The sequence below is a fragment of the Simochromis diagramma genome, unplaced genomic scaffold (genome assembly GCF_900408965.1).
Source record: "Simochromis diagramma unplaced genomic scaffold, fSimDia1.1 OVJJ01000024.1, whole genome shotgun sequence".
Lineage (NCBI taxonomy): Eukaryota > Metazoa > Chordata > Actinopteri > Cichliformes > Cichlidae > Simochromis > Simochromis diagramma.
The window spans coordinates 1,336,178-1,346,348 of record NW_024387332.1 but is presented as its reverse complement, the minus strand read 5'-3'; the positions used below and the strand labels follow the sequence as shown (position 1 = coordinate 1,346,348).

General features: G+C 43.8%; 1 long non-coding RNA gene across 3 annotated transcripts; it reads left to right on the top strand.

The window, feature by feature from the left end:
• Nucleotides 1–5,035: 5,035 nt before the first annotated feature.
• Nucleotides 5,036–10,171, top strand: LOC120718121. Of its 3 annotated transcripts, XR_005692388.1 has the most exons (4): nucleotides 5,036–5,671; nucleotides 6,291–6,372; nucleotides 6,460–8,256; nucleotides 9,669–10,171. It is a non-coding gene; the product is annotated as an uncharacterized LOC120718121 (long non-coding RNA). The 3 variants fall into 3 exon arrangements; XR_005692387.1 differs by having other exon boundaries at nucleotides 6,291–8,256; XR_005692386.1 differs by having other exon boundaries at nucleotides 5,036–6,372.

Here is a 10,171-nt window from a genome sequence, read left to right as displayed (position 1 = left end):
GTCACTGAACTTTGAGGATTTATTTCGGAGTGTGTGGAGTAACACGCTAGGGTTGTTGGCCCTGCCGTTGTCAGGCTCTGTCCACTTAGCCTGGACCCCGTCAAGACAAGTTGAACATATACGGACATTTTTGTGTTATCAAGCAGTCACAGATACAGACAAGTACAAGTACAGATAAGACAGTATTAGGAAAATATAGCGACAGCTTCTACAGACAACGAAACCACTTCATGTTTTTAAAGTTGAAGCCACTTAAAAGCTCCCAAAGAAAACACACCAGCAAAAACACGGTGCTTGTAAATCAAGACAATCTGACTGATTACAATGTTTCTTCCATTCATTTCATCTTTTTATGTGACAGTTTTAGCATTTGTTCTTTTAGCTGCGGCTGTGCTTAACAGTCTCATAGTGAAGAACAGATAAAGCCTGAACCGAGACAGAGGCTTAGTCTAACTACAGATTTGACAGTTCGGTTCAACTCAGTTTTATTTTGCGCCAAATCACAACAGCAGTCGCTTCAATGTTCTTTACATTATAAGACGCTGCAATAATACAGAGAAAATCCCAACAGTCAGATGAAGAAGCGGGAAGGAAGAAACCTCCAGCAGACCCAGGCTCAGGGAGGAGCACACCTGCTGCTACTCGATGGGCGGAGGGGAGGAAGAGAGCCAGAGGTTAATGATAACTAATGATTAAATGCAGAGTGGTGTATAAACACTTATTGAGTGAAAAGAGGTGGAGAAGTGAAGAAGAAACAGTGTGTGCATCAGTGCATCATGGGAAGCCCCCAGCAGAGCACTTCGCTCTAATAGGGGTCAAACCACTAACCTTCTAAATAGCAGGTGCTGCTCTGCCTCCTGCTCAGGGTAACACTGCCGGTGGTATGAAGTTACCTCGATAAGCTCAGACCCTGTTTGTGGTGCTTCTGGTCGGGCATTTGCAAATCTGCCCATACAAATATCAACCAGTACCTTAGAATACTTACAAAACTGAAATGAAACCAGCCTATGAAACAATCTGCTATTGCGAAACATATAAACAAACAAGCTTCCCACTTCAGAGGACCCCACAGAAGTCATCGTGCGCTGTCACAGTGAGCAGCCTGCGAGCCATTCAGCTGCTATTTAATTCTTTTGATTGTGTTGATGAAATGTGAGATCTTCCACTGTCTGCCTGGAGGACGGCTGCCACCAGAGCTAAGTGCTGTGTTTTTGTTTCATCCATCCATCCATTCGCTTCTGCTTCTCCTTTTCAGGGTCACGGGGGCGCTGGAGCCTATCCCAGCTGTCATAGGGCGAAAGGCAGGCTAGGTCGCCAGTCTGTCGCAGGGCCAACACACAGGGACAGACAACCATTCACACTCACTTGCACATTCACACCTAGTGGCAATTTGGATTATCCAATTAACCTATCCCCACAAGCTGCATGTCTTTGAACAGTGGGAGGAAGCCGGAGTACCCGGAGGGAACCCACGCAAACACGGGGAGAACATGCGAACTCCACACAGAAAGACCCCGGCCTGATGGTGGAATTGAACTCAGGACCTTCTTGCTGTGCGGCAACAGTGCTAACCACCGTGCCACCGTGCTGCCTGTTTTTGTTTCATTTATAACAAAAAGCCACAGCTGCTGTCAAAGGCAACAACTGTGGGAGGCGGCGTTCTCTGTGTGGCAGACGAGATGCTGCAAAATGAAAAGACTTCAGTGGATTGTTGTTCCACCTTGTCAGCTCCATCTGGCCAGTGTGCACACGTCGCAGGCCGTCTGCAGTAACCTTTAGGGTAGAAGTGATCGACTGGCTTCAAACCCACGGTGCTCCGGGTTTACACACCTGTGCAGAAGAACGCACCACTTGTTTATGTGGACCTATACTGAAGCATAATGGATGTTTACTGCTGTGGGAGACGAGAATGTGAAACAGTCAAAATGTCCACCTTTAACCAAACGTGCTGCCTGAACCTTGAACAAAGAATTTCAGTGGAAAGTTTCATTTGTGACGGGCTGCAAACTTAAACCTGCTCCGTTTACAAGCTGCTTTCATGAAGTCGAATTAAAACTGAAGAACCAACAAACAGCAGCCAAACCATGAAGAGGTGGGAGAGGTCCGGGCTTTCAATCTTATTTCATACATTTTGTATTTCATAACATCAGCATCGTAGACAGTCATAGTAGAACTCATGATGGCATCAGGACTGGTGTACTGGTACTGGGTGGGAAAACTGAGTCATTAATTCATAGCCCTGAATATTGGAGTGTTTTTAAAGCTAAGAACCTTTTCTTTAACGGAAATTAATATATATTAATATCAAACCCTGGTTCTGGTGACAAGTTGCCTTTCATAGTCATTCCCAGAAATATTTAGCGGAGCAGAAATGACCAGTGGATGAAAATTTGGCTAAGCTGGAGTCATTTGGGAACGTCTGGCTGATCGTAGACCCATCACAGGAAGTCCTTCTCTTCGCACGGCTCATGTTGGATGAATCTTTAAAATGTTTTACAAACAATTGTTTGTTTTTCTAAAGATGCACATTGGATGATTTAACCTCCTAGGACCTGGCGTCCACATGTGTGGACATCACATTTTGGGTTATTTAGACCAAAATACTCAATCTTGCTCTACATGGGCCTGATATCCACTTACGAGGATGTTATGCTGCTACTGTTCTATCAAAATTTTAAACGAATATCCTCATGTGGCTCTTATTTTTCTTAGAAACAAAAATTAGAATAAAAAAAAAATTACTTGTTTTCACATTCATCGTGTCCCAATCAGCCCAAATATCAAAGAGAAATGAAAAATGCTGCAGTGGAAGAGTTCAGGTCTCAGGAGGTTAAAGTAGATGATCCTTCTCTCTTTGCCATTAAAGGCCAAATAAACTACAGCTCGTTTGGATTACGCAGGTGGATGAATATGAATGAATGGGTGACGGAGCAGTTGTTCACTCCCACCCCTGCATTGCTTCCAGTACAACTCCACTGGGCTCAGACCTGTAAAGGTTTACTGCAGATGCATTTATGACTTGTTTACATTCTGGGCTTATCTGCAGGTCGCGAACGGCCCGAGGAGAGTTCTTAGACACACGGGATACTGCAGTTTTCTGAGCGATAATGCTGTGGCGCGCATCAATGCCAGGAAAAATAAAACACACTGCATGACTAATACACATGTCATACATTCCCAATCAATGGAGGGGTTGGATTCAATGGAATATTCCACAAATCCCGACCTTGCCAGATTCATTAGCCCTTTGTATCCACAGAAAATAATAACTCCGTCTTTCAAGCGACCCGAGGATCTGGGTAATGTTACTGGTGATCATTGCAGTTGACATCTTGCAGTTATGCAAAAGGTTTGTTCCATTACGTTCAAAGATTCAGGGACCGTGATGACAGCTGTCTGAGAAGGATTGACCGCAATGATTTCTCCCTTTTCCACAGCTGCACTCGTGTCTGTCCACCAGTAGCTCTACTGCACTAAATACCTGCTAATAGAAGCAATAAGAAAATCGCTTCATCTGCCCACTGTATTATGTCAATTTCCATTCATTTCTAATGAGCTTCTCAGAGGCTCACTCAGTGTCTGATTCTTTCCACTACAGCTCAGAATTTATTGTGCTCTCTAGTGTTGTAAAAACCTCATTAAAGCCAGACACGGAACACCCGGCACCTCATTCCAGTGTAAATTCCTTCAGCTCACGTGATGTCGCACACAGTGCTGTGGATAGACGAAGGACGGGAGGTAAACATGGCCGCCTAAAGGGCCTGTTGCACTGAACCGATGGATCTATCCTGTAGTAATAGGAGAGATAACCTCTAAAGGCCACTGTGATCACGGTTTAGGAGGCTGTGCACGCTTTGTCCTTCACTTGTGTTAATATAATAATATAATACTGATCAAAATAAGTTGCCTTGTCTTCCAGTCCCAACAACACCTCATAGGATCCAAATTAAAGCTAATTTCATGCTGTGTGTACAGAATGTGACTCGCACTCTTTGTGTGATGCCCCCACATGCCTCTCTGCCAATGATCCTAACCTAGCAAAGTTCATCAGCAGGTCTTTAGTGTGACTTCTCCCTTGGCTCATGCAGTTGCCATCAGAGATGGGCAGTAACACGTTACTTGATTACTTTTTCAGGTAACGAGTAAAGTAAGGGATTACTATTGTAAAAACTGTAATTAGATTACCGTTACTTTCCCGTAGGAACGCTGCGTTACTGCGTTACTAAAACCGACAGTGACAGTGACGTAAGCGAGTGCGCCGTTAGTGACAACAGCTGTGTGCAGATCAACAATGGATCATATATCGATTGCGGGAGAGAGTATGAGCGTGCAGCGTTTAAAGCGTGGAAGTACTGACCTTACTTTGAGTTTGATTCCATAAAAAGTGACAAAAACATTAGTGTCCATCTGTGCGTGGGAAGAAAACTTCTTTTTACAGCGAAAAAAACCCCTAAACTTCCAAGCAAGCACCGAGTAGCTACGACGTAATGGGAAACTCACAGAGAAACTCGCGGATTCTTCCACTGACCGCAGCACACCTGCACCAGGGTAAACCTCCGCCTGCCCCAGTCCTGCTTTACAGGTGAGAGCAACAGGACCGCTGAGTCTTTGACTTTATTTATTTTCTGCTGTGTTTTACTTGCATCTATTTGAAAGACTGAGTGTAAACACAAAAAATATTTTATTTTATGTGCTGGAATGTGCAGAAAATAGCTTTAAATGTTAAACTAATTTATTCAAGAGAATGTTGCATATAATTAAATGTTTGCTTGATGCATAAAGTTAAAAGATTCAAACTAATAAAACAAGTTTTAAAAAGAGACTTTTCCATTTGATTACATTTTGTATGATGGATTATGCAGAAAAAGTAGAATTGGGCTGAAAGATCTATCGCTTTATCACCTATTCAGGTTGTAAATCGTGTTTTTAAAAAGTAACTAAGTAACTAAGTAATTAATTACTTTTGAAAATAAGTAATCAGTAAAGTAACAGGAATACTTTTTTGGAGAAGTAATCGGTAATTAGTTACCGGAGGAGAGCGTTTTGCTTTGTAAAGCAAAGGGAGGGCGGGGGATAGCAACAAACTCTTTGATTCTTTGATAAAGTCGTGGATCTGGCTCATTTTGACCCAGCATTTTCAGTTTCATATATTTGTCTGTATTATGGGAGGTATTCTGATTCTCTTGTTATGCTTTGTTGATTATTATTATAACTCTATGTTTCAGTTGATTCTGGTTTAGGGTTTTGTTCTTGTGCCCTCGTGTTTAGTGTAGGTTTAGTTCAGTGTCAAGCCTGCGTCTTTGTGACTTGTTTGTTTCCTGTTTTACTTTGAAGGTCCTTGTCTTATGTCAGTTTTGCTTCCCCCGTCTCGTCAGGCTCATCAGGTCCAGCTGTGTGTAATCTCCCAGCGTCCTTCAGGAAGTATTTAAGTCGTGTGAACTCGTGTTCTGATCGCTGGTCTGTCTGTGAATGTACCTTGTGTTCACCCTGCTGTCATCCTTCATATACCGCCGCTCCCCTTCCTTCAGGCTCCCTCCGTTAGCCGTGACAGATAATGTATTTGAGTGGGTGAACTTTGTGACCCTTCCTTAGCGGCACTGAAGTGGCCGAGGGATTTCTAAAGAGGGGTGGACATGGAGTAGCGCCAGCTACTTCAACACTTACTTTAAAGGTGATTAAATGTTTCCTGTTGATCCACCTGTTTCACTCTTGGCCTCCCTTCAGTCACCTCTGCGAATGATCTTGGTCTATTCCACCAGTATGACAAGATTTTAATATTTTGACAAATAATTTAACGTCTTGTGATGAAACTAGCTGCTTTGGTTTGTAGATGCAGTGCTGATGATCGGGGAGCTTCAAGCTTAAAGAAGTTAAATAGCAGTGCAGTAATGAATCACAGTTCATATTGTTGATGTGATCAGCTAGCTAGCCGGGCTGCACGTTATCCATCATATGTTTCTGTGAGCCTGGAAGCATCTCAAACACGGGCTGTGTTTCTTTGTATCCACGAGTCCATACGTTTATAAGGCCGTAGCATGTGTTCATGGAGGTATATAACTGGAAGAAGTATCCTTACCTCTCCCTGTCTCCTGTCTGTGTCACTGCACAGTTAGCATTATGGTGCATGGATACTCCATTAATCCAGCACAGCTCTGTGCAGCACTCCCTTGCCTACTGTGCTGCTAGTAAACGTTTCCGGATGAAGTGTTTTGCAGGTAGTGCTCTCGTGCTGTGATCTGTAACACATGCTCATGCAAACTGCTCACGTTCTTCTCTGTTTGTTCTAGCAGAAGCACACAGGAGCAGGGTAAGAGAAGATGGCTTGGATTTGCAGCCGTCACTTTGAAAGCTTTTGCTGACTGCTGAGCGATAGTAAGTAGTAAAACACATTTATTCATATGAACATGTGCCAGACGGTGACTGTTTCCAAACATTATCCACCCACCTGTCTATCCTCAGGCTAGGAGCACATTTTCCAGCAGCAAACCATCCAGTGGGTTACATAATAAAGTCAAGATTTACTGTGCGGCTGGTCAGCCTAGTGGCAGTCCTGACTTCCTATCCAAGCTCTGGGAAGGTGGCATCCTGCCCACCTGGGACTCGTATGGTTTCTAAGAACCATCTCCCATTCAGAAGCCGAGCTGTCCAAGCTGCTGCTGCTGCCTGTAGCCATGCTCCATACTTCTGTTTGAGGTTATGTGAAATAGATTTATTGTTTTAGAAGAATCAGTGTGAAACTGCTCTGCATGGACACTTTGGGGTAATTGAGTCATACGATGGCCTGAGAGTCTTTGTGTGGCTCTCCGGATTTTCAGGAAAATGGTTCCATGTGTTTGGGTGTGTTTACATCAGTCTTTGTAGACAGGAGCTGTTAGTCTTCACCTTTAGCTCTGCTAAAGACATGTGCCACTGGGTAATGCCTGCCTGCGCTCGGAGCAGCGTCATTCACACCAACTCTGTCCCAGCTGATAACAGCAGAGCTGATGCACAGGAGTCCTTTCACCGACACTTACGGTTGGATGTGGTGACAGAAAATAACTTCCATCTGTAGGAGTAACAGGAGCTTTTTAAATCTGTCTGCCTGTTGTTACTAATGGTTTACTGATTTAGAGAGAGCACAAGAAACACTGACATACAACAGATTTAGTGATTGGCACATCCAGCAGACACTTACGTAATGAAAACAGTATATTTGGACAATAAAAAATAAAAACATTTCTACACAGATCCTCAGAGGCTCAAATGTAAAACAAATGTTTAAAGAAATGAGCGTTAAATTAAATATGCTAATTTCAGCTCCATTTTTTAAATTCTTGGGTAGCAGCTTGATTTACGACTAATTTCTTCTGATTGGCTGTGCCTCAGAGACAGAAGCTTTTTGCTGCTGGTGGGAGGGGCTTTACAGCCGAGGCTGTGCTCCTCTCTTTAACACCGTAGACCCAAGAGTAGGAAACAACATGTTGAAAGCTGAATGCTAAGAGCAGGGAGATGGCGTGAGCGACATTAGAAAATATGCGCACCAAACTAAAGGATTTCAAAAGCACGTATTTATGACATAAACTTTAAGATTCCTGAGTTCAGTGATTTGAGTGTCTTTGAACATGGCGTGGTTGTTGTTGGTGCCACATAAGCTAGTCTGAGATTTTCCTTCATCTCCAGGGTTTCCAGAGAACGGTCTGAAGAAGGGAAAACTGTTCTCCGGGGGAAATGCTTTGTTGGTGTCAGAACAGACTGCTTCAAGCTGACAGAAACGCAACACCAACCAAGCTACGCAGACAAGCATCTCTGAACGCACAACACGTCAAACCGTGAAACAGGAGGGCCACACACTGAAGAAGAACCACACTAAACACGTTTCGAGTTAAGAACAGGAAACTCAGGTGACAACTCAGTTTCATGACAGTAAGGAGAGTGGCCGGCATCGCCTGGTTCGATGAGTAGTTGATGTGGTAGACGGTAATTTGGTGTAAACAGCATGAAAGCATGAAGCCATCCTTCCTTGTGTCAGTAGTTCACAATAATGAGTTCACTGTACTCAAAAGACCTCAGCAGTCACCAGATCTCAGTGCAGTGGAGCAGCTTTGGGATGCGGTGGAGAACGTCGCAGATGTGCAGCCAACAAATCTGCAGTGACTCTGCGAGGCTTTCACGTCATTGTGGACCAAAATCTGGGAGGAAATGTTTCCAGGTCCTTGTTTAAGCTGCGCCACGGTTCTGAAAGCGAAAGGGAGGGGTCCAAACTTAAAAAAGGGACCGGTGAGTGTATGACCTACCACACATTATCAGCCGTGTACATGTAAAAATATACTTACTGCGTGTCCTGAGGTAGAGAATCTGGAAATCAGGTTTCATTACTTCCTGTGCCCTGATATTAGGACATGTGGGTAGATTAAATCTGTGTGATGTGACAAAGTGCTGACACTGGCCCGTATGCCAGATGTTTAGTGCAGTCTGAACCTTGAGCTACAGTACTGGCTCACAGCATTTACTTGCACACACACGCCGACTTCATTCCTTAAAAATGAGTTCATGTTTAGTGTGAACATCCACGACTGGAACGGAAGATACATGACAAAATACGGAAAAGCAGAAGCAGTCGTCTTTAAATTACACTGGATATGTGATGGGTGACATAGCGGTGATGATCACGTGGGAGGCGAGACACTGAATCTGGGCTGCTTCACTTACTACAGTAGAGCTGTGAACAGCAGTAGCTGTCCAAATGTATAGTTTAAGTCTTATTTTACCAGAAGTGTATAAAGCACATAATTATGGAACAGGAAACAATAACCTGGTTTTAGTCTTTTAATAAATAGTCCATCTTAATGACCTTGTAGTACCATATCACCCTATTAGAGCACTTCGCTCTCGCTCTGCAGGCCTTCTTGTTGTTCCTAGAGTATTTAAAAGTAGAATGGGAGGCAGAGCCTTCAGTTTTCAGGCCCCTCTTCTGTGGAACCAGCTTCCAGTTTGGATTCAGGAGACAGACACTATCTCTACTTTTAAGATTAGGCTTCACACCCCTGTCTCTCTTCCACAGCATGTCTTTATCCTGTCTTCCTTCTCTCACCCCAACCGGTCGCAGCAGATGGCCCCGCCCCTCCCTGAGCCTGGTTCTGCTGGAGGTTTCTTCCTGTTAAAAGGGAGTTTTTCCTTCCCACTGTTGCCAAAGTGCTTGTTCATAGGGGGTCATATGATTGTTGGGTTTTTCTCTGTACCATCTACTGTACAATATAAAGCGCCTTGAGGCGACTGCGGTTGTGATTTGGTGCTGTGTAAATAAAATTAAATTGAACATAAAAGGAAAAAGAGACCTTTCCCCCTGTATGTGTAGCATACAGTTTAAACATACAGTGACTCCTGTTGGATATCATAATGTAAACTGAGTGCTTACAAGTGAACAATAAATTACAAAAGTCAGATGTGGTGAGAAAAATGAATAACAATTTCCAGTTCAGAGCGTGACATCATCTGGCAGTATTTCTTGATGTGTTAAAAGAGGACAAACCAGAGATGTAATGTGAGCATCCAGAGTGAAAGCTGCAAAAGTCACCCCAAGGTTCCTGATAGAAGGTTTAGCAAATGTGTCAGGGGCACCTCGAGTTTCCATGACCTTAGTTACAAATGTGTCAGGGACGTAAACACGGACTTCTGTTTTCTCTTCACAGAGTTAATGGCCTCTCAGGCTGTGTGACTCCTAAATGACAGTGACAGCAGCGCTGCGGTGGTGGTGGAGTGGATTTCATCTTCTGCTGAAGCGCTGTACGTCAGTGGTGCTGCATCACGTCTTTGCTCTGCAGCTGCTGGGCACCTGAAGCTTCTCAAGTATCAGACGTCTTTGGAACATTGCAGTGATGTTCTTGCATCTTGGAGTAAGACATGCTTTATGAGGTTGTCTAATGGCATTCATACGTGCTTACATAAGCTTAATTTATCAATGAGGTATTTGGCCTCGCACTCCGTTTGCCGATGTAGCAGTCTGCTGTCACGCTGTATGATTTGGTTAGCGGGATTACGCTTGAAATCAAACCTCTTTTATCCGAGTAGTGTCAGCAGCGTTATCGGAAAAGTGTGTAAGTGTGAATCCTGGGGTAAGTTGTAGGGCTTCTCCTGGGTAACTGGCTGGATTTCCCTTTAGACCGCTGCCTTATATGGTCTGTCATCACCAGGA